Below are 26,134 nucleotides of genomic sequence, written 5' to 3'. Positions count from 1 at the left end.
GCGGGCACAACGAACGCTCCTTTTCATGAGCGTTGTTGCAGAAGTGGACGGTGGCGCTGACATATTGTCCCCGCCGGCGGGCGTGCGTTTGTTTGTTTATGCGGTGCATTCACGTGAGTGTGACTTCAACGTTTGCGGTCCAGTTTGTCACATGGAAGAGGATGGGCCATTGTGCTCAATCACGGCGGCTCAAACAGCCGTTAAAACGGTATGCAGGGTGTGTGTGTGTGCAGAAGGGATTAAAGAGAATAGAACAGCTCTGCAGAGCCTCACTACACACCGAGTGTTAGTGAAGAGCCTCTGTATGGACTTGTGGCCTTGTTTGGAGTGTGCCTCATTCTGGTGTGTTGTTTGATGAAGAGACTCTTAGAGAACACACATATGCACGCACACACACACACACACACACACACACACACACACACATACACGCACACAACAAATGGTATCAATGGTTTTCTAGCACATGGACGTGAATGCCTGTTTGGTGGATGAAAGCAGCATCCCAAGGTCTTCCATCCATCTATTGTTCTGCATTCCCCTTAATAATTTCCATTGTGTGTATGTCTGCGACTATTCCTGGCATGTGATTAGGAGGTTTGTGTGCACGGAGCCTTTGCGTAGGGGAAAGTCTCTTACCCTGGCTAAGCTCTGGGTTTCCGGTTCGCTCTCTGCAACTCTGCTGACGGAGTGAAAGCGGCTTCTTGGCTTCTTCCTCGTCTTTGTTGACTCACCGGACAGGCAGCGTGTACGTCCACAAAAATAGCAAGGGGGATCCTTTGTGCGTACAAGGTTTCCTCCTGATACGCAGGCGCAGTGCACCTTTGAGCCGGGAATCACCCGGATTACCTGGCCGATCCATCCACTAATAGGTGGATCAGCATTTGTCCCAGAAGGCCCAGCTGCAACTAACTAACGTCGTAATTAGATTAGTGTGTGTGTGTGTGTGTGTGTGTGTGTGTGTGTGTGTGTGTGTGTGTGTGTGTGTGTGTGTGTCAGGGTTTCCCCAGCTTACCGTGGCCCCGTTGCGTATAGTAAAGCTGCTGGTGACGTCACTCTTTAAGACAGCTGTACGGTCGCCGGTGTGACCCCCAGGCCTGCTGCCATGACAACGCCAAACAGCGACACGTGTGTGACGTCACTGAGCAAGAAGAGGAAAGACACAGAGGAAAAGATTAATTTGGCGGATGGCATCCAACCAGGCAAAGTTGGTAACGATGAGTGTGGGGACAGATCTTCCTGTGTGGGACAGCCCAAGAACCCCCCCCCCCCCCCCCCCCCCCATTACATAACCCAGTCAGTTAAGTTCTACTTGGGACCACAAACTTTTTATGAGGACAGTTTAGTCAGCCATGTCATGCGGAGAAGCACCGGGGCAACAAGAGGGTATAGATAAAGGATGGAGGGAGGGTTTCTCTTGAGCATCCTAAAAGGATCAAATCTAAGTAGATCTACCGTTTCTTTGTATGATCCATATTTGGATCATCATCATGCACCAAGCATCACGTCTTTATGCCCTGGATGCACTGGAACCCAGAACACAAACCCATTTTCACTAAGGGCCCGCACACAGACCCTTCTCATGACTGTGTGTGGTATCAGCATCCGCGATGTTCTTGAAGGAACAGTATGTTCTTCTAGTCCAATGCATGAGGCTGTGGTTTACGCGTGTCATAAAGAGCTCTCTGTGTGTCTGTCCTTATGTGCTCTACAAACCATCAACCAACACCGAAATAATGCCGTTCTTAATATGACAGAGCTTTTTCAGTGTTACTTAAGTATGCAATAATGCTTTAACTCAGAATCCCCCCCTCTGCTACCTGAACAATGCGGTAAATAAAAGTCTGACTCTAGTTTGCTCCCGTGTTTGCATGTGTGGGCGAGTGAGTGGGGGCAGGGACGGTGAATGTGCCAATCCATGAGCCCCATCGACAGAAAAACGACTGTTCCTCAACCGGAAAGAGCATTGGAGGAGAAACACTCAAACTGGATGTCCTCAGAGCAGTTCAAACACACACATCTACACACAACACACGCAGCTGGCAGGCGAAGATGTCAATACTGGATTTTGGCAAACATCGGAGACAGAGCAGACGGAGAACTTGTTCTAAAAAATCATAAAAACTTTGTTGCAGGTTGTTTTGATATATGTTTGACATGTTTGAATGAATTACCAAACACAATGACATGTATTTATTAATGTAGCTGATTCTCTCTAAAAACATTTCCCTCAATATAAACGGCTGTCTGGTCCCTACTGAACATCACAAGTTGGTCCTGCAGCCTTTGTGTGTTTTTGAGTTTAAAGCATAAGACTTCTAACAGGGCATAAGTGAAATACATGTGTGTTAAAGGGTCCATTCTCCCATATAAACATATGTTCTCCCTTCTTCTCTCCTCTGATGTCTGTTCATTCAGATTGGCTCATAATTCACCTCATGGATAAATTCTAAGAACTGGAGACCAGACTCAAAAATGACACTGATTCATTTGAATGTAAATCGCTCAGACTAGAAAATAAGCCAAAAAAATGTTGTTGCTTCTGCATTGTGGAGCTCACTGCACATGCGCATTAGTTTCTTTTATTCATTTGAAAAAGATAAACAAGGACATTGTTTGCATTTTGAGGCATCTTGTTGACAGTTTTACAGACATTTCTTTTATCATAGTTGCCAGTAGGAAAAGGCTTTTTTTTTTTTTTTTGCAATACCACAGATGACCACTGGGACAAATTGGCAGCAAGGCACAGGGGCAGCATCCAGTTCACTTAATATCCAGTATTTACATTGGTGTGACGACACGCCCACACACAAAAAAAGAAATCCCTTTTCTAGGCTTTTGCAAAGATTTAAAAAAATACAAGCTGAACAAAAATGTATGATACAGAGACAAATACAAAGCATTTTTTTTGTGCCGCAGTTTGCCCCTGAGGCAAATTGCCAGCAGGGCTGACTGGCAGTATTCAGCACCGTATCCAGTAGAGATTTCCACCCCAGCGCAAAGCAGGTCAGTGGAATTCAGTCCGTGATGCTGAATTGAAGTTGACACTAAATAAATAAACCACAAGATAGCTTAAGAAACAGTGTTCTCTTCACTCTGGATAATCCACAGATGACACTGGTTAACATTCAGCGGGACAATGATTTCAGTCAAAAGAGCTTCCAAAAAGAAATCCCATTCACTGCTAATATAATGGAGGAGCCAGGAATCTCAGAGGCAGATAAAAACATAGCACACTCAAACGGAGTTTAACTGTGATATAAAATCTATGACAGTATGATTATCATGCATGCATGTGCGCTCCTAGTGTTTGTGTTTTTAAGCGCCGTATGGGTCTTGTTACCACAGATCTTTTATGGCATGCTCATTAAACATTCAGCTCTTCATGCAAACTGTCCAAGAACCAACACAACACTACGGGGAATTCAGACACGAGGCCTCGACTTTCCGCACGTTGCATTTCATCCACGTCACATAACAATAGGATGAAGAGAACGTAACCGCGACCCCCACGCTGGGCGACACAACCTGTCCTTAAGCCCAAATCCCTTCAAGCCTGACTCATTCACACATCAATCACACATCAATCACACGCCTTCTCCACGCAGACCACTACCACACACACACACACACACAAACACACACACAAGCATGTAAGTACAGCACATGGGTAATTAGGTACAGGACTGTACCCGTCCTCTGTTATTTTCATCCAAAAGAAAAAGACAACCTCAGGCTTTACATGCAAACATTATCCAAAGTGTGGTGGATTCATTTAGAAGAGGTGAGCGTTGAAGGCCTTCCAGCGTGTCTGTGCATACATACAAGCACATGTACACATGCTGCATGTGCAATATGTTCCAGGCCTCGTGGAAGTTACACAAACACTCCTGACGGCATTCACAAAACCACTTCAATATGCAGGTGGAGCAACCGACTAACAAATCACAGAGCTGATAGTTCAATATTCCAAAAGTGGCATTAAGATAACAGATGTGAATATAAACATCAACTTGAACAGGGTTTTTAAATAACTCAGCTTAGACAACGTACGATTGTTTATTGTTTGACTGTTTATTGACTGTTTAAAATGGGTGAAAGTCAGATAAGTGAAATAGGAAAATTGTATGGAAGTCACATTACAATTATATATAACAATCGAAGACAAACCTAACCTGTTGATTAAAATACTTTGTTTACTACCTTGTTTCCTGAATAATGAAGTGATCAGTCTGCCGGTCCTGGAAACAACAAATCGAGTTGGAAACAGGACTGAATGATGCAGGAAAATATCTAATTGTGATAACTTTGACTGATATAGCAATTGAGATATAATTTGATATTAAAGATACATTTTATGTAATTATTCTTGAACAAAGATTTTTCCTGAGTCAAATATGATGTATAGGACATCTCTGCGGTGTCTTTTAAAAATATTACAGGAGGAACAATAAAAAATTGTATTTTTAAAATTACAATTGCAGTAGGCTGAGTTTGATCAAATTATTAACTGTTATGCCCAAATTAAGAATAAAACAAAATCTAAATGAAAATCAATTAAAACCCTTTTCAGTTTTTTTTAAGTAAAAAGGGAAACATTTGAAAACAACCATCCTTATATATGCTCATATACGCAAAAATATTAGTAGTCAACCATTCAGTCTTTGTTTCGTTGAATGATGTTGATATGAAGCTGCTGCAGCTGGATTTTGAAATAGAAATGTGTTCATTCTGCCCTGGGCTGTGAAATATCATTTGGAAATAACAAACATTTAACTGCTTTCTCACCCTTGCAAACAGGAAGTTGTTTTTTTGTATCAATTACTTCGGAGAAGCCTGCTGAGATACAACACTCTGGCCCACATGCATATACGTGCGCACACACACACACACACCCACAAAAAGAGAAAAAAACACATTCACAACTACCTCAAAGACGCAAAGCCTTTGCCATTGAGAGGAGAGCCTCAGCCAATGAGAGGAAGCAGGGCGATAGAAGAGGAAGTAAGTGTGGTCACACTGTATGTGTTCATCATCAGCACCGACAGAAATAGCTCCGTCAGAGAGTAAACAACACATCCCATTCATAAAAAAAAAAAAAAAAAAAAAACAGCCAGCGAACGCCTACTTCCCTACAGTGGGACGAGGCAAAGCGAGAGATAAAGACGGAGAGGAAAACAGACAGACGAGTGCACGTTGAGACAGACACTGTACAGAGACAGACAAAAAGAGAGACGGAAATACAGACTCGTACACAAAGAAAGCAACAAAAGAGAAGAGTGAGACTAGAAAGAAAGCCTGATGATGCCATCACATCCCCGTCACTGCTGGTTCCACTTCTTTGGTTCGGAAAACACCACAAGCCTACGTCACGTGGTGAGACACCACTTTCCAACTCTCACTCCTCTCAGTCAGTCAGTCAGTTGCACACACACACACACACACACACAATGACACACACAAATGCACACTCACACACACATGGTTACCACGCAATGCCAGATAAGGAAATTGTTCAGCTTTGTTCAGTTAGATGCATCTAGGTGTGTGCGTGTGTGTGTGTGTGTGTGTGTCAGAAAGAGGAAGTGATGCAATGGCAGGTGTATTTTTAGAAAAGAGCGGAAGTGTCCGATTGCTCAAGATTAGCACATAGCCAAATTACAGGCACACTGACATGGAGGAGCAAGCAGTGAAAGTGCACACTTCCATGCAGCAAACACTCACACTGACTCTCCACGGTGGATCTGGTGCAACGTGTTGAAGGTAACGCTCTTCTGAAAATGCACAGACCTGCAGCCAACAGAACATCCTCAGGTCATAAGAAACTGGCTTCCATATGCAGACACACCGTCTCAAATCAGCATCACCGAATCAACCAATCAACCGAAAACAAGCCGCGAGGCTACCAGGTGATAATAAAGCCCCGTCATTGCATTACTGATGTCATATGACTGTCATGGCACTGAGGACAGAGTGGGTGTTTTCACTTCCATTTACATCACATGACATGAAGTATGAAACCAGCAAGTGAGACTCGAGTGGGCGACGTTGTCACCACCTCGATCACCGGACCAGAAACCCACTCTCTGTGACGACAGGGTTCAGAGGAAAAGATGGCAGATTGTCTGGGTGATCCCCCGTCCTACGGTTTAAACCTCAACCCCCGCAGGAGGACACAGAACCGGCCTTTCATGCAACACGTAGGTGTCATCCAGTCTGTTCTGCATTTTTGTTTTTCACTGAAAAACTGGTGAAATACAGTTCAAACGTGTCTGTTTCAAACCGTCATCTATAATCCACAGAGTCTTTATATTGTTGGCTACCATTTCTATATCGGTTTTTAGATTTGTTTCCATGTGTTTTTAGAATGAAGGTGCACAATTACTACACACTGTAGGTAATCAATTGCACACAACTTCAATTTAATTACTAGAACATGCTCATGATTTTCTAAGTCAATGAATTTCAGAGTCCCAACATCACCAGGAGCAGCGTTACAGTCCGGCAGGGGCGAGAAAGAAATCTGGAGCAGACCAGGCTCTTGGGTTCCATCTGCACTTGGTGTTGGTAGTAGTATCAGCAGTAGTAGCTTTATGTCTTCACATGAAGTTACAAACATGTACTTCTTGGAATACTCTATGTACTGCATCCAAGGAACATTCAATTCACAAGTTACGTACGTATGTTGTCTGAAAATCAAAACCAGTGGAATCAGGAAACAGCCGTCATGTCAAATATAATGATGATGCTGCAGTTTCTTACATTTGAAATGGTTGTTGTTGGCATTTGATGTCGTAAGTCGGAGTTCCCCAGAAACGCATGCAAAGAAGGAGTTTTGAAAATAGTTCTGTTCCGAAGCCGCATTTCAACACAAGGATGACAATACAGATAATTCAGTATCCGCCATGATGATCACATGTCTCAATGACTTTCAAGTCTCTTCAGGAAAAAGACATTGCTTTAGGTGCTTTCCATTGATTTTAAATGGCAAGTTATAGAAGATAGGGAGTATCGTTTTGCCTGTGAATAAAGCTGTAATGTCTTCTGTGGCTGAGCTTAGTCAAGTCTGAGATACTCAAATGAAATTACCCAACTGTCTGAGCTTAAACAGGAAACATACAATACACACTGGAGATGTGGAGTTTGATAGTGCAACAATGTAGCAAGTGATCCAGTGTTTTTGGAGGTTTGCCCATACAGCCACTCGGTCTCAGTCTCTGTATTTTTTCTCGGCCATTTAATGCTTAAATCTGACAGTGTTAGTGGAGAGTGACAGCAAACGTAGGGAAAGATTTGGGCCAGGGACTCATTCAGAGCATTTGTACCCATTCACACCCACATCTGGGTGAATCTCCGGGGCACGTTGACAATTGCAAGAATCTTGCAGCTCCCCCAGCTTAATGAGGGTGTAACAGTAAATCACAGAGGTGCCTTTTTAAAGGATTAAAGTGATTAAAATACAAGTAAATATACCGCCAGAAAAGAGACAAATGTTTCCTGGTGTTCTGAGTGCAGGATATCATGCCACGGGAGGAAGAACGAGAGACGGAGGATGTTTGCCATGCAGAATACAAACACACAACAACCAACGCATTAAAACATGCGCACACTTACCACGAGGTACAAGGGCCAATCCCCTCGCACCCCGCCGGTGTATCTCTGGGGGGGTTTAATGGACGCACTCACTCACCCCCACACTTTCCTCCCTTAAGCTCATCTTCCACTACCCATGTGCTCCCACTCCCCTCTTTTTCCCCACTCCACTAGTGTTTTCCACCCCAGTGGAAACAAGGAGGGGTAGGTGGCGGGGCCGCTCACCAGCGTCTACCATGCACACAGGAAAATGGGTCAGATATAGCAATGAATGAGTGTTGGCCCTCTGTCTCCACCGTGGAGCAGTGTACGTGCCGGGGGGCAGAGTGTGTGTGTGTGTGTGTGTGTGTTTGGAGGTGACTAGGGTGAGCTGGTGGTGAGAACCCCTAGGGTGGCAGCACCTTCAGACATGCTGCTAGCTGCCTCTCTCTCAAAGACACAATTCATGAAAAAAACAAACTGGCTATCATCAATATAACTTGAACACATTTTTAAAGAATTCAGAACTATCTTCCAGCATTTGGTTTTATATTTTATGATTGTCTACATGTTAAAAGAAGACAACATTTAAAGACATAAAAGGACTTGAGCTTTCTTAAAAGTAGCTGAGATTCAGGCCCTCATGTCTTCATCATTCTGACAGGGTACACACTAATTATATCTCATAAACAAGTAACTCTATTTTGACACTCAAAACACAAATCCGTCATATACGTTGTTGTTGTGTGTGGGCGTCTTTGTGAGTGTGTCTGTGTGTGTGTGTGTGTGTGTGTGTGTGTGTGTGTGTGTGTGTGTGTGTGTGTGTGTGTGTGTGTGTGTGTGCATGAGCTATGTGTGAATGGTGTTGATGCGTGGGAGACAGTTACGTGTTTTGGCTTACAACATGGCTGTCGATTGCTTGAGTTGTCATGACGATTTTTAGTAGGACTTCACCATGGTGACCATCACTGGACACACAAGCACTATTTTTATCCGTGCATTGGTATATTTTTTTTTAATAAGTGAATGACACACTTTTGTCTATTTTATTCATGTTTCACACAAATGCAGTTCTTCCCTAAAACAGCGTTTTTGTCGAATCAGCTTCTGCTGCCACATGATCTACTGATCCTTTTTAAACGTGGAGCAAAACTGCTTTTAATACAAACATTAGGACATGAACTGGAGGTCTTCAGTACTAGGACCAGGAGGTCGGGTTCCGTCCTATAACATTATCACGGTGTTTAGTGGTAAGGGGTCTGCAGTAAGACGGGCAGCCTGAGGCAAGGCCGATGGGTGGAGCAGCACTGGAAGACGGACACCGGGCAGGAACTGGTGAGACGTCCTCTGCCCTCTGACGCCGGGCAGCAGAGACTCTGGTTCGCTGGGCTGGAGGCGAGCTAGCTGATTACCAGAGGCTGCATTAAGTAAATATTTTCAGATATTGAATGTGTTCCCCATTTTGATGGACTGCAGACCTTGGAGCATGTCTGTGACCACCACATCTCACAGAGCAACTCACACTGAAAGCTCATTGGTGGTTGAAAAAATGGGAACAGTGGAAGACTGATCAGGCTAAGTAAACACAGGTGATCCACAGGGGGGGGGGGGGGGGGATCACCAAGACAGGAAGTCAAACAAACACAGGACACATGAGGCAGGGATTACAAAATAAAACAGGGATTGAAAACGAAAGTCCAGGGGGGATTTGCCACATTAGGCTTCATCGTAGCAATGTCACCAAAGTACCCAAATAATGTTGTGACAACAATTATGACCACAACTATAAATAGTGAGTCAAAATGAGAGCCCAATGGTAATAAACCTTACTGTCTCTTTTAAAACAGAACGTCATTACCCATTCTTAGGTTTAACCTTCCCTCCTGATCTTTCATCTCTAAAGCCAGAGACAACACTGGGTTAAACTTTAAAGTTCAACATTTTCACTTCATCATCAAACAAGTCTACGGGCTTTCTGGGTCACTAGTATGTGTAACAGTGCAACTCGCCCCCGCGTCACACATTTTTACACTGCGGTGACGAGAAAGACGTAAGAGTGCTACCGTAGGGCAGGAGGTCGCAGATCACTTGACCTTTTTGACCACGACTCTCTGTGACACGGAGAGCAAAAGTCACCCACATAGTATCTCTCACATGCACTCAGACGTCAGACAATCACACGCAGGAAGGTCCTGACATCATGGCTGACATGACAGCTAAGCAGGAACAGCTGTCTAGTAGTTACAGGCCACACCACAGGAGAGTGACGCAACAGTGTGTGAGAGCATAGGAGTGTGTGTGTGTGTGTGTGTGTGTGTGTGTGTGTGTGTGTGTGTGTGTGTGTGTGTGTGTGTGTGTGTCAGCGTGCGTGTGTGTGTGTGTGTGTCAGCGTGCGCGTGTGTGTGTGTGTGTCAGCATGCGTGTGTGTGTGCACTGTATGAGAATCGAGGTCAGCAGTGCGTCGGTACAGCATAGAGAGCACTGGCGTGGTCAGCGTGGGAGAGATGAGTCACAAGGTCAAACTGAAGTTGCATTCCAGTGACGACAGAAGAAGAAGAAGAAGAAGAAGAAGAAGAAGAAGAAGAAGAAGAAGAAGAAGAAGAAGAAGAAGAAGGAGGAGGAGGAGGAGCAAAGAAGTCAGATAAAGTAGAGAAAAAAAGGCAGATTTGACGGACAGACTGGGGCGGTTCATGTTTCAGTGATTTGATAGTGGACTGAAAGAACAGATCTTGTGAAGTGTGCGATGAGGTTAGATCAGCACGAATGGACGATGTGTTTCCGTGCTTCGCTGTGCTACGTGTTCATGTTGCGTACAGGACGTGGTGTGTGAATGGTCCACTCCGCTGGGGAAAAAGAGGGAATCCTGCCCAGACATTCCATGGCACAGATTCCCAAAGAGTTTCCACTACGAGTGAGACACACACTCTCACACACACACGGTGCCACTCAGGATGGATTCCTGTCTAATGTACAATGGGAAACAAAGAGAGGCCCAGAACAGACACTCTGACCTCTGACAGCAGTATATTAGCGCCATGACGAGTGACAGATAAGCCCTCAATCGGTCTGTTAATGCAGCGAACTAAGGCTTATTACCGCAGCCTTCCCCAGGATGCAAATGTCGGGGACTTCCCATAATGCAAAGTGAGGGCAACACCTCTGACATACAAGAGAGACTCATGTCTCCAAACTGAAGTTCAGCCTGAAATATACAAATACATGAACAGGTATTTTGGGAGTTTTAAAGTCATCATTTAAAATAACCCACTTAACGAGCCTCAGCCAGTACGGTAACATCATGTGACTAGTCACAAGACTGCAAGCAAATATTGTACAGTAGATAACATAAGGCCATACACAGAGGGTAAACAAAATGTAAAGATTTAAGCTTCACCAAAGGTGAGACTTATGGACGGGATCCTGGATTGGATTGGTTTAAGAATTATTGAGACCCTTCATAATAAAAAACTAACATTCTACTCATTCATTTCGCATTCTGCTCCCAAATTTCATTGGAAACCAAAAATGTCAACCTCATGATCAGTGTTGGGCGAGTTACTCTAAAAAAGTAACTAGTTAAAGTACTAGTTACTTCTCCCACAAAGTAACTAAAGTAGTTACTGAGTTACAAATTCTAAAAGTAACTAGTTACTTTGGAAAGTAACTATTGCATTACTTTCAAATAATTTTATATATATATATATATATATATATATATATATATATAATACTGATGTGTCAAATAATTTGGACCCCATCTCCATCCCTCTTTGACGGAACTTAAAATACATGTGCGTGTTCAATTATTTATGATAAATCTGAGTATTATAATGAAATGGATACTCAATACATTACAAACAGAAATCCAGTGCACAAATCTTAACCATTTTAACGTTGCTGTGGGAACGTGAGACTGGCATCCAATAAAATGTGATGGACTATTGTAGATATTATAATTACTATGCTTATAGAGTGGATTGATAAAAATAACACAATATATCTTTTGGAACTTTTGATATTTATTGCACCTCAACAGGTCACAACTAAGCAAAATTAAATTATGCTTGTTAAGCAATGTACCAAAAACAAATAACAAATATATTTACTCTTTGTAGTGTAAATTAGGGGAAAAAACAGTAGACATACACACGTATGTTTTTACGTAATGTAACTTGTGTGTGTCTGATCTAGTCGACTACTCGCTCATACTGCTCAACTTTGCTGCACACAGTGTAAGTAAGCAGACTAAGCACCCGCTCAACTTCCCCTCTGATTGGCTTACCATAGAATTTTACTCAACCCCAGCCAATTGTCATCACTTTTGCGGTTGTGTCGTGCTCCCGCCCTCACCAAGGACAAGGAGGAACAAGACATTTCTCGGTCACTCGGCTCAGAGGTCCGATGTAAAACATCTGCCTTCAATGTAGTAACGCAACACATTTTTTAGCAGTAACGATAACGGCGTTATAATAATGAGATAAGTCATCAATTAGATTACTCGTTACTGAAAAAAGTATGTAACTAACACCGCTACTTATAATGCCGTTATTCCCATCACTGCTCATGATGACACAAGAGGAAGATTTAAGGGATCACCAAAGTCATTGGGGTATTTTAATTGTGAACCATAAATGTCTGTACATTTTATGTTATCCATCCAGTTGAGATAATTCACTGTATGAGTGAAAACGTTGACCTGTTGCTGCCACTTCATGAAACATCAGGGGATCAACAAAGTCATCAGGATTCATCCTCTGGGCACCATGAATGTCTTTAGTCACAAGTCCATGGCAATCCGTGCAATGGTTGTTGAACTGTTTAGTTGTGGACCAAAAAACAAACAAAGTGAACTGACGTGAGCCTGACGCGTCAAGTTAAACCCCGAAGCCCAACAAATCTCATTTGAAAACGGCCTTCCTGCCACAGTTTAACGGTTCCTCTTCGCCATCCAACCATCAGAGGCCCGGCTCCCCATTCATCCATACTGTCCCCACTGAACGGAGTGGCAGTGGAGCCTTTCCACAGCCGCCGCCAGGAGAGCTTCCAAGGCGTCACGGACACACACGCTCACATTCAATCACACAATTGCAGTTCCACGAGCTTTCCAGATACACACACAGAAACTTAAAGTGCCAAGAATTATATAAGTCCCAGGCATACCTTATATAAAGACCAGATACATTCATGGAGAAAAGGACTACCTTGACCATGGAAAAGACATCACTGAGAGCTACATATGCCTGTTTGCATGCGCAGACACACACACACACACACACACACAATGAAAGCCGGTCATTGTTGAGGTGATGCTACTCCGTTACGCCACTAGCTAACGCGTGTTCTGTTTCCATTCCTGTCTGCTTTGAATACGGTGACTCCTCCTGTGTTTGGTGGGTGTATGTGTGTATGTTTTCCTGCCTACGTGTCTCGTCTATCCATTAATGCAGAAAAGCATCCAATTATAGCAGGTGTTTTTCAGGGGAAGATTAAAAATAACACAGCGTCACATAGATAGACCTGTGCTTTGCATATCGCAGTTATTTTCGGATGTTCGCTGGATGTTAGAATATCATTTGAATAGAAGTGCCGACTGATGACGGTCGCTGAGATCAAAAGGGATCGTGCGCGCGCGCTTGTGTAGATATGTGTGTGTGTGTGTGTGTGTGTGTGTGTGTGTGTGTGGACATGAAGCCCAGCTCCCCCTCCCTCCCCTGCTTGGCGTGGAAAGCGAACCGGAGCAGCATGATAGCTATGTTTCCACAGTGGAAGCCTGTTCCTGGAGAGAGGCTGCAGTGGAAGTTCCCCCTCATGGAGCGAAGGAAACACAAGGAAGGGAAAGAGTAGAGGGGAAGAGGAAAGACGGAACACAGGAAGGACTGAGTGGTGAGTTTAAAGGGAGGGCAACAGAGACAGGAGCGCGTACGTAGAGACAGCAAGACAGGAAGAAAGAGAAAGGGAGAGGAGAGTGGAACAGAGACTCCCCCACAACACAGCGCTGTGGGGGAGGAGGGGAGGATGCTGTTGGCCTTGAAGTGGGTCAGTCGGAAGTCCTGACCTCCTAGTGACCCGAGTCTGGTTTGTGAAACGTCCGAGAGTGTGCAGACAAAATATGTATATGTATAACATGTTAATCAAAAGGTACAGTGAGGTGCTTTGGCCACTAGTGGCGCTGCGGAGCATTACTGTGATAATAATGTTCCGGTTTTGTTTGTATCTTGTGTTTTAGAAGCACACATATGAGGAAGTGGGTGACTCGAAACACAGTTGTACATTTCTACTACTGTGTAGCTGCATGGAAGCCATAAAAGAACAAGACTGCCAGTGTTTTTTATATCCCTGATCTCCTCAGACGTCCATCCTGGCCCCACAGATTTCAAATCACAAATATTAAACGTTCAATATGATTAGATATCCTTTTGTGAGGAGGGAACCCTGATGACAGACAAGAAGACGCTAATTGTTGTTCTCCACACACTGTTGGAACAAGGAAAATCTGATCTGTTGACACGCTTTTTTTTTCATAACTTTATGGGTTGAATTATATGATCCAGCTAACAACAAGGCCACTTGATACAGCGATCAAAACACGTGCACTATGATCTATGTATGGTTGTCATATTCTGGGTCAACATCTTGTAATAAATGTTCCCTAACAACGTGTGGGACAAGTACCAGCTGACACGTTGCCTTTAAACTGTGGGTTTATGGTTATTAAGGCTACTGATCAAGAGCTAAGCACACTCTGTGCCAATCAGAATTGTGTGTTCAGTGCAGTCATGGCACATGACAATAAAGCAATAACGTCACTCTGTGTCCTTTTCTTACGACCCCTCGGCCACTTATTGGATGAGCATTTCAAAGCACTACAGCAGCCAGCCAGACTGAGGCTCAAATGAAGTTATTTACCTCACAAGAGCACAACTTTCCAAAAAATTACACATTATCGAGCAAACATTTAGACAACAGAACCCTCTCTCTAACGGAGTTAGTTAGGTGAATCACATCCTGTGAGTAAGCAGATTATTCAACGGAGAGCGAGGGGAGGAGTGCTGTCTCCCTCGCCTGAGAAAAAAGAGCTAAAGCTGCTCTGATGTCTCACTGTCACAATCGCAGATATTTCACAAATACACATCAACGCAACTGGTGACTTGTAAGGTACAAGTCATTGTAGACGGCAATATCTTTACTCATCACCAAGAGACCTCAAGTTATCTTTAACTGTCTCTCTGCTGTTTAACATCTCTGGTCCTTAAGGAAGTTTTTCTAAAGTTTGGAAAAATAAACACAATAATGCTGCTGAGCTGCATTATGGGAATTGTAGGATTCTACGTTGTTGGAGCTTGGCCCAACTGAATGTCAGCATACCTTGATTTGGATCATAGATGAGCTCTTCTGTCATTTGCCCAAATAAACCCTAATGTATGAATAATCTAACAGAGGGAGTCATCAAGCAAGGGTCGCGTGCTTCCACGGGACTTAAAGCTGCAGATCCCAGGATCGCAATCACACCCGATCTGGATCAGCACAGGCAGACTGCAGCTGGACATTACACAGGCTAACCTTGGTGGTCTCAAGACACGGCAGATCCTCAAAACCTCAAAAACCTTCAGCCCAGTTGGAGCGCTACTATGTGGTTGTGTGTGTGTGTGTGTGTGTGTGTGTGTGTGGGTGTGTGGGTGTGTGGGAGGACACTGGGAGTAAAAGTCTAGAAATGATGCAGGATTTCTGTAGCTTGTCATTACACACGCAGGTAGGCGTTTGGATGTCGACGTACTTCCAGCGAAACTGATTTTTGATAACCAATATTCCCCAAATTATACATTCAGACGCAGCAACTCCCTCCAAACCTCTTACATCAGCAACAAATTATGTTAACAGTTTTGGGCACTGCACTCCCACACAAGTCAGCACTTCCAGTCATGGGGAGCGGCACGCGTAAATACTTGCTCCTCAGGTATGCAGCTGGCCGAGCATCAGGAGAGGACTGATGCGCGTCTCTGCACTAGAGGGTGTCTTTCTTATGGAAATTTCTGGGAGTGTCCTTCACTGCTCACCAGCAACTTCGGGGAACCTCACAATGGCACCCATAGGTGGGTTTATTGCACCCACGTAGCAGCCACGGTAAGCCATGTTGCATGTTAGATTCCCGTATTCAGGTAATTGTTGAGCTTTCGATCGTGAGAAGATGAAATTTAAATGTCAGAGTTGAGATGAGGTGAATCAGAGGAGGTGAACTAACAAAAAGGTCAAGGCAGAGGGGAAGCCAACTTAAATAAGAGAATGAACCCACAGGATGTCATTCACAAACTAGCCACGCTAAGATCATGTTATAGCACAGTGGCTTTTAGGTCCTTCAACAAAAGAGAGTGAAGCAAGACGGGTAACACGATAACGAACAAGAAAGAACAAGGAATAAAATAATGTACAATTTATGAGGATGCCTTTTAAGGTTTATGAGGTTAATCACGGTCACTCCTGAATGAACCAAACATGTCTAACCTGCTAGGGTGTAGAGTGTATAATTTACATCACTCTATATAAAAACACTATAATTTTATTTAATTATGCAACGTGTATATGTATAATTACAACTGCATTCATATACATTGGATTTCAGGTAAAAGCAGAGCATTTTATCCATTTTATTATCATATGTTCCCTTTTTCATGTTAATGTTACCTGTTCTATTTATTCTTGTTTGCATGATGTTAATGTTAACTCTTCTTTGTTTGTTTTTTCATATTGGAGACTAGGATTTGTATACAGTTAGCCTCCTCCCCTGAACATATCCATTTAGTCTAATTACCAGCCGCAACGGCGACGCCAGTATTGTTTTCACCTCAGTTGTGTTTGTGTGTGTCATCATGACAAAATCTGTCCTGGAAACAGCTACTGTAGCGGGAACTACCACAGAGGTGGTTTGGAGTACTTTTCCAGATGTTCATATTTATGTGGACACATAGCGTCACAATTAGGAAGCAACCTCTGGTTGTGAAACGTGATGGCAATTCTGAAGGGTCTTAAACATTGCATTCTCTCTATTGCCCATCAGGGGGCGACTCCGCTGGTGGCAAAAAGAAGTCTGAATGCATGGAAGACAAAAATCAGCCTTCTTACTTGATTTATTATCTCAGTAAACATTGTAAACATCAGTTTATGGTCTCAATCCCTATAGTTTGACGGCGTGCCTTACACACCTATGCAATTAGATACTAAGATGATCTCTTTAACCATACAGTGAGATGATAAAATGTGCTTTTATTTAAAGAAAATCATATTTAACACCATTAAAATCATCTTAATTTAGCTGTTTTGCACATCACACATGCATTACACTCAAGCTGCTGTATATGGACAAAGTTTATACTGCAAACACACACACACACATGGTCTGGTACTACTAGGAAAACAATCCAAAGAGAGAGAAGCTGTATTTTATATTTGTAAGCTTCATCCTGAAAACCTGAAAGACCAAACACTATCAAAATTTGTTTCTGGTTTTGACTGAATATGAAATTGTCAAATGATGAAATATGCTGAATAAAGCCATGTGATAGTTATGTAATCAGAGAAAACTCTGAATAACGAATAAAGACATACAGGTTAGTTTTAGCTTCAGACCATCCAAGAGTCCAGTATTGTTATTTTGTGGTGAACAGAAGGGAATATCAACAAATGTCGACTCTAAAATGATTGCTTTTCTTCCTCTTCTCTTCTTTGATCTACACAAACCAAAATATGTAGGTGTGAAAAACCTTCAGGGCATCTGCAAAAATTAGTTTTATTGAATTTCAGCACTCAGAAAAGTCTTTTTAAAGTCAAATGTTTGGAAAATGATCTGAATACAGTTGGTACCTGTGATCCCTGTGAAAGGTCAACCGTCTTTAAACTTGTATAACGGTTAAAAAAGGTAAAACTGTGACACATCCACAAAATATTTTAATCCCATCCACCCACACCTCACAAAGTACCAATTAGTATTGTTAATTGATGTCGAAATGAAACGATGACACTAAATGAGTCAACTTGCAAACAAAAATGCAAATCTTTTGAATGACATGTACATGCAAGCACAAATAGAAACGTGCACGCTCACAGAGCGCTGCGGGGGGAGACGGGATCAGACAGGTTCCTCGCCACAAGCCAACAATTGCTGCTCCCTCTCTCTCTCAGCTGCACATACCTGCAGTTTATAAAGCCTCAACGTATTATGTCTCATTAACTACAGACGCTCTACAGCCTTCCAAGCATTTCATTCATACACTCTGAGGAAGAGTGAATGGAAACTTGGCGTTGTTAGTATTTGTTAACCCTTGGATGTTCCATTTGAGAAATGAATACGTCTCAATAAGAGTCTATTTATTGGGAATATTAGAAACGGAATATTTGAAGCACATAGCTGAAGTCAAACAGCCCTGAGATTTTAAAACGTCCAATTAATATGCAAGTATGCAACGTTAACATTGTATAATACTACAAAATGCTTTTTTTAAGCTTTAGTCAAGTTTCACTCACAGATCCGCTCTCTTTTCTTCCAGGAACACCACGTTGATGTGGTTCAACACTTTCACAGCTGGAGGCGACCCAGTACGACCACAATCTGATCAGATGGTCGCCTTGCTCTCAGTGCATTTTCCCTGTGCGTCAAAGTTTTATTTTCTTGAAAGTGAAAATCTAGGGCTGCGACCAACAGTCCAGGACAAAGAAAGATGTGAACAGACTATGATTTATGATCACAGGCAGCAAAACTTATATCTGAGAAACAGGAACCAATATTTGGTCATTTGACTGACTGTCAGTGACTGAAACATTAAATTGATCAACCAAATTCTTTTGAATGTATCAAGACTTACTTGAGTAATGGCTTTTTATCTACTTTTATATAACACATTTCTGTATGTATGAGCATGTTAGTACTAGTAGGAGTTTGGGTAAGTATTAAATATTGTGAATATTTAATACTTACTTGTACTTTATTATACAAAACATAAATGCTGCTTTGTTTAATGCATCGCACCAGAATAGGACACATGATGGCATGAAACACACCGTGTCAGTAAGAATATTATCACAGAAAATAGTAGTAGTAGCACCAGTAGTGGTGATAGTATACGTGGTATCAAACTATTTATGCAAGTATCCCCTTGTACTGCTACTATTACGTTTCAGACATTAGATAAACAGTGTGATAATAAGTCAACGTGCTGTATAAGATGTGTGTTTCTGTCAGTGAGAAAACAGAAAGAGATGGACGGAGTCAGGATGTCTGTGGTCTCAACAGCTATGAGCTGAAATCCACCGTCCACTACTAGTTGACTTTGCATGCGAACCACATCAGATACTTCAAAAAAGAATCAAAAGTGTCAGCAGGGGGGGATAGCCCAAACAAGGAAACTTTCCACCTCTGCCCACGACTGTGACTCATGCAGAAATGCAGCCACTTGTTTATCTGTAAGTGTGCGTGCGTGTGTGTGTGTGTGTGTGTGTGCGTGTGTGTGTGTGTGTGTGTGTGTGTGTGTGTGTGTGTGTGTGTGTGTGTGTGTGTGTGTGTGTGTGTGTGTGTGTGTGTGCGTGCGTGTGTGTGTGTGTGTGTGTGTGTGTGTGTGTGTGTGTGTGTACCCGTGCACATGCCCATGTGGTCAGTGTGTGACCCAGAGTGAGATTGCTCTGAACCACAGCCCAGCGTCAAACACTGAGCACATATTTAGACAACGTACGCAGATTTACAAAAGTCACAGAATACATGCACACATTCTGCTCTGGTGTCGAGTATCTGAAAGGTGACAAAGACACTGACTCAGCCCCCAAAATGTCATCACTCCTTTATATGAAGTAAGCCTGGACTGTAATTAGGAGCTGTCAAGCAGATACCTGGGCTGAAGCTTTGGGAGTGGAATGAACGCAGGTGAAACTAATGGAGGTTGAGCAGGGGCAGCCAACCCAGGGGGAGTGACTAAAGGGGATCTGTTTCTCACACAGATACACTGATATCACTCCTCCAATGCATTTAAACACACCTTTGCATGTAGCCGTAACATGTAATGCTCTAACTTCAAAAGCAGCATTGACTGGATCATCCCCGGCCCTCTCCACCATGTTTTATATCACGTTTATTCACAGAATGCATGCAAACATGGGGTTCATTCTGCATCATTTGCTGTACTTACCATGTTTTTTCCAAGATGGCACCTACGAAATCTCCACCATGAGGGGATTCTCCTCGTTTGTTGTCTGGTGTCTCAATCTAAACACTCTGAGAGGGGGAATTCTGCAATGTTTCAACGTGAGTGACAAAACCACATCACACACACATATATATATGTATATATATATATACACACACACACACGCACTAATCCAGGTTCCTGTTTCTGACATCTCCTAGAAAATGGCCTTTAAACAACTGCCTACACTGAGGTGACTCATATGCCCACTGTTCACATATTTCCACACACTACCATACTAATTACACCCACACACACACTTCAATTCACCACGAGTTAAGCTGTTCACTTAATACCTACAATAGTAAAGCAATTAGTCGTTGTTTCCAGTAACAGGTGAGTGGCCATATGCCTCTGATTGGCAGGTGCACATTGATCAGCAGAATTCTCCTTCTTTTCTTCATGGGAGATTATTAAGTGACAGACAGAGGGACCATAATTAAAAAACACAATCGTGAACACCTGGGGGGCCTGTGCTCAAAATGATTCATCTGATTCCATCTCGAAAATTGCTTAACGTCAAGATTGCTGTGTCAATGTCGATTTCTTCAGGGAGGTTTGTGTGTTTTTCTTGCTTGCATCCTTATTAACATGGAAACCGTTCAGATATGTTTAAAGAAATATAACAACACAACACCTGTTGGAATCATAATTTGTCTGATTTTCCCCCTAAAAAGTTAAATCTTCATTCCACCAATATGAATTTGGTGAAGATTAACTGCTGGACAAGATGTCTCCTACTTGCATGTTGCATCTAAACTAGTTGTGATATCATAAAAATCACGCGTCTCTTTTTAAGGTGCAGAGAAACGTTTTCCCTACAGATGATATGAAAAAAGCCATCACATCATTTTGTAACATCCATGTGAAGTAAATAGAAGCGAGTGGAGGCTGAACTTAAACTCAACGACAGAAATCTCCCCTGCAGATCTGCTCTATCAGTAACACCAGGATGTGAACAAGCAACCTTTGCATTTGCATGATGATGTTCAAGCCGTTCTCTCAGCCGTACATTGTGAGCACGCCACCGTCACCCACATGGGATCCTCGTTGTTCACCGCCTGTTTAATCTTTCTGGAGCTGACGTGACTGGTATCCCCATCCATCAACGGTCCAAACCTTACTTTTAATTACTGATCTGCCGTTGCTGCAGCAGCTCATAAAACATTGAACCACTTCTGTTACCCATTTTGGCTGAATACTGAAACATGTCACGCCCCGGCACATAACTGCAGACTGGCTAATAATGGACATATCTGCTTTGCCTGCCAGTAGCCCCACTCTGGAAGGGTGTAGACACACTACCAATAATAGTTATTATGAAAGGAGTCGAGCCAGTTCCACTAAGTAGTTTTATATCATAAAAACCTGAGAATAATAACCTCTATATTCCACCTCTAAGGTTCAGTTATTGCATTTGAATGGTGATCATATGTACGTCTAGATTGATAAGCATATACCGACTCGATTGTTTTTGCACTAAAGTATGCAAACCCATTACATATATATATTTATTTAGCGAATGACTGGAAAACATGCTATATCATGATACATATCATCATCGCTATGCAATCACCTGTATCCTTATAGAAGATTTCAGCTGGCCTTTTCTGACCTGGTGTTACACCACATGATCACACTGAACCTGCTACTGCACCTTCTCTGTCAGACTAAGCCTCCATGTCTATTTACTCCACACACGTGCACATGACGCGGGCTTGACAGCAAAAATGCAGAAGCTTTAATGGATACATTTCTTTGCAGGCGTGCAAACTAAAGCTCCGTCCTTTAGGAGAAATACAGCTGTGTGGTGGCCCGCTTGCAAAACTGCAAGTACTGTACACACACTGTACACAAACACATGCACAGGAGACGACAGACAGAGGCGCTCCCAAACAAAGGGGTTGGCTTTCACTCTGCCACACACTCTCCAAAATTTACACAGCGCTATGAATCATGCTGTTAAATTTCATTGCAGGATAATAATAAGCGAGGTGATAAATCTGCCATCGGACGACTGAGGGAAACTACAGAACGTTACGTACAAGCTGCTGCGCATTTCCCTTCTCTCCCTCAATCGAGACACACACACACACACACACACACACAGTGTAAATACACATCATGATAACATCACATAATGGCCCACAATCCCTGAGTGATATACAGTACACGTCCTGTGCCGTGGCTCATGGAACACCTCTCTACACTCCTTCCTCCTGTCTTTGGGCACTGGTGTGATAAGGCAGTGATGGGTTGTATTACTTCACTTGGGTACTCCCGGGGGGAATCCCCCTGGTGTGTGTGTGTGTGTGTGTGTGTGTGTGTGTGTGTGTGTGTGTGTGTGTGTCCACAGAAAAGGAAGAATGCCACCATTGAGCACCCTGCCATTGCGCCAGCAGTCCCCCACACCCCCGCCCCTCCCCGTCCTCGCTTGCACTCTGACGTACAGTCGGAGCAGATTTGGTGACACGGAGATAAAAGCCTTCCTCTGTTTCTCCACTTTCCTCTTTCTCCGATGTCAGCGCGGCGCTGAGTGCCGGTGCCTTGGCCGTAGACATAGAGAGCTCATTCAAACTGACACAATCACTTTTCACTTATGCTTTGTGATAAGCCAGAGTTCAGAGTGTCTCGGCGCAATATGCCCGCCATGTAGTCAGCAGCTCGGCACAGGAGGCCGGAGGATGCTCCAGCGCTGTGTACGAACTACAGCTGTGCTCTAACGACGGCCACCAGCAGCCCCACTGACGCGCTGTTTATGTAAAAGATCTAAATTCCTCAAAAAATCTGACAACCCTGCAGAGTTTGAACAGTTTGTTACAGAGGCAGCAGACAGTCAACCTGGCTGATTTTAGCCACAGCAAAAAAAAGACACAAAAAGAATCATTTGATTTGAAAATTCAATTTGTCTGGCAGGAAATAGTGAGTCCAAAGATTCGCTCACCATTCATCCGGATGTTTTTTCTGTGTGGCACAAATTGGCAGCTTCACGTGGAACTCGGAAGTTTAGCCTGCAAATAAAAGGCAAAAACAACGTCAAGCAAATTGCAGCAAGTTTTGATTGTTGCCTTCTCTTGTTTGTGTAAGTGCAGTGTGGAAGGTAGAGAGGGGAGTGGGGGCAACGTGTGGTGACTAGATTCTGCTCTCACCTCCTCAGTATGAGGAGAACCGGTCTCTAATCACTTATCACTTATAATGTGAACAAAACAGGTGAATTTTCAGGAGCACAAACTTCTCAGAGACACAAGGACCCTGAGGGAATTTAAGGTGGTTTAAATTAGGGTTAGATGTACGTTTGAGGTTAAGCTTGTATTGTTCGTGGTTGAGGGTGGTGTCAGTCTCCAAGGAAATTAATGTAGATCAAAGCTTTGTCCCCCTTGGTAACAACAACCGGTGCTTGTGCGTTTCACTGTCCGTGTGAATGAGTCACCTGACACGCGACGCTGGACGCAGTTGATTACCCGCACGTCCAAATTCTATTAAAAGGAGCCGGTCATAATCTCTAATCACTTCCATGTCTGGCGGAATAACAGAGCAGGTTAATCTGGATTACGCGTCGCCATGGTGACGTCACAGTCGAGGCAGCTGATACCCTGACCAGCCAGGTAGAGAGACCAGGTGAAACAGAGACAGGAGAGAAATGAAGAAGCTGATGAGTTATAGTATATATAAGTCTATTAGAAAGTCCACAGCAGGCTTATAGATACTGACAGAGAACATGAACAAGCAAGGTATTGATATACAGATGTTCTGCTAATGAGGCACATTTCACAAAAATAGTAAACAAGAAAGCCCCATTTATACAAGTTGATCCATTTATAAAGGGCTTACCCAGGATGACCCAGATATTGCTTATTGCTAGGACATGAAGAAGAACTTGTGATCTATGCCTATAGGATATGCTTTACCAACTTGAATCAACTTGATTAACAATGACATTTATTGAAAATTGTCCTGATGTGGCAGCTCATGATAAACGCATAAGGGAAACCCCAGAGAATTAAAATACAACAATAAAAAAATAAGGATTATCCATGAAATCTGTAATGGTCACTGGGAAATGAGTGCACCTGTATGCTACTGTCACACACACACTCAACCAAACCAGTTGAATTTCACATTTTAATTAAATACATTCATCCAGGGGTTGGTTTTGTTTGGGTTTTTTTAAGCTGAGGCCTGATGGCATGTGATCTGCATGCCCTGCAGCTGATCCTGGCATGTGGGACTGACCAGTGTCTCCAGCGTTAATCACCACTCACTCTTCAAGCGTGTTACAAACAAACTGAGCATGACTGGAATGTTGGGTCTTCTGCACATTACGCTGCGTATTTGAATGAGGGGAGAGAAGAGGGGAAAGAATGGAACAATTTGGGTGATTGTATGTTGTTGGTGCTTGAAACGGCCCTTTTATCCATCTATATCTATAGGCACGCACGCACAGGCAACTGTACGTTTCTTCTTCCCCCAGGGTGCAACACGGGGAGAGGGGTTTCCCCGGGGGCACGCGCACTCTCGTTGGCTTATCGTGTGCGCGTCTGCACGCTGTCCTTTTAGCCTACAACTAAATGCAACGTCTCCAGCTGCAGAGGTGCATCCTGAATACAACGCGTTCTCTCTCCGCTAAAACAGAATGAAGAAAGAAATAAAAAAGGTCTGTCTCATGTCTGTGCGACGCTTCCGAGCCGCCATCAGTATTCACAAACCTGCTGCGTGTGTCTGCTTGACGAACCGGAGGTTATATCTGCGGGTCTATGGTGGTCTCATCCCCGCTTCTCCGACCTCGTCCCCCGGGCACAGCGGGGCAGAGAGACGCTGCCAGCACTGAGATTACTCTTGGCAGTTGTTTCTCTCTGGGCATGACGGTGAGATCAGCTGACCGTTAAAACTATTCACATACTGATAGCCGGTTAACACTGAGTGTGCGGATTTTTTGAGGGAGCAGTGGCGGCTGACTACACTGTATCCTATGTCGCTAACCCGGGTGAGAAACGGGGACACGCTGTACGGCTAAAAATACCTGTCTACGACTATATTTGGCTTGGCTGGATCACAATCGCAACGCCAAAATAGTCGGGCCCGCCCCGGCACAATGAATGGGCTCTCTGCTATCTCACTCTGCCTCCGTCCGCCAGGTGCTAAATTTAGCTACAAGGCTTGCGTCAATCACGAGCCTCAGTGCGTCAAGGCTTCCCCCGCCCTCCGGAGGTCGTCATTGGTCAGAATTAGGACGTCGGCTGAAAAATACGCGCCTCGCGATTGGCTGCTGGGAGTTATTGTTCCGAGCGGCTCCGGAGACGCTTTTTAATTTTGAGGTTGCTGGGCCGCATGGTTGAATGTTCTCACGTCCTGTCAACCGGAACATAAAACAAATGTGCCTTATCTGGTTGGTTTACCGAAGTATTTCCTCACTCTTGACCAAATTAATCTGCAATCAGATTTAACACACTTTTCAGTAAATTGCAGTGGCTCAATATACAGACACACTTTAGACACATTTTACAGAACAACCTTTTTAACAAGTCAGGGGTAATGTAGGCTATTACATTTAAAAACAAGTTTCTCCCATTGCAATTTGCCTGGATTTTTTCTTTAAATACGTGTCAATGCCTTGACAGAATAACGCTGAGCACTGCTATCTGATTTCAGGGAGATTACTGAGATACATTGATTTGTATTGGGAGGGGGGAGTCTGAATCATCTAATTAGATAATTTCACTTCTCCATACTGTAATACCTCATAGTAGACAAAATGACTGAATGAATTGAGTTAAGGAAAGGTCGTTTAAAAAACTGAAGTATTTCAGATAGGATTGAGTTGAATACAATGCAACAGGGAACTAACCTCAAAATTGAAAAGTACTTTTATGTTTCACTACTGATACTATAACTATATATAATATTCTATAAAAAATGTGATTGTGACTAACAGGTATTTTGGCCTTTTTTTTGTGTGATTTAATAAGCTTTTAATACTTAAGTGAAGTCTTACATGTTCACTGATTACATTTGTTTAGTTATTAATTAATTTTAAAGCAAATTGATATTTAGATTGTTTTGAATCGTTTCCATTTACTTTCAATTGTAATGATATCAGTAAAAGATAAGAGTAGAGTGTCGAGCCTGACAAATGCAGGAGGTGTCTGCCTTCACTATGGTGCAAGCTCGCCCGCCGGATCCCCCTCGGCTTCCTGCTCTGTAACCAACAAACCAACCGTCTCTCTCTCTCTCTCTCTCTTTCCCTTTCTCTCTCTCTCTTTCTCTCTCTCTCTCCGTGTGTGTGTGTGTGTCTGGCACAGTGAGCGGGGCTTATGTGTCTGGTACTGTAGAGGAGAGAG

General features: G+C 43.2%; 1 protein-coding gene across 1 annotated transcript in view; it reads left to right on the top strand.

The window, feature by feature from the left end:
- Positions 1-26,134, top strand: part of stx17 (syntaxin 17) — a 300,626-nt gene that overhangs the window by 240,555 nt on the left and 33,937 nt on the right. The gene's annotated exons all lie outside the window — the stretch shown is intronic.

The sequence above is a fragment of the Eutrigla gurnardus genome, assembly GCF_963514095.1.
Source record: "Eutrigla gurnardus genome assembly, chromosome: 14".
Classification (NCBI taxonomy): Eukaryota; Metazoa; Chordata; class Actinopteri; order Perciformes; family Triglidae; genus Eutrigla; species Eutrigla gurnardus.
Note: the sequence above shows the minus strand (reverse complement) of the source record. Positions and strands in the feature narration are given on the sequence as shown.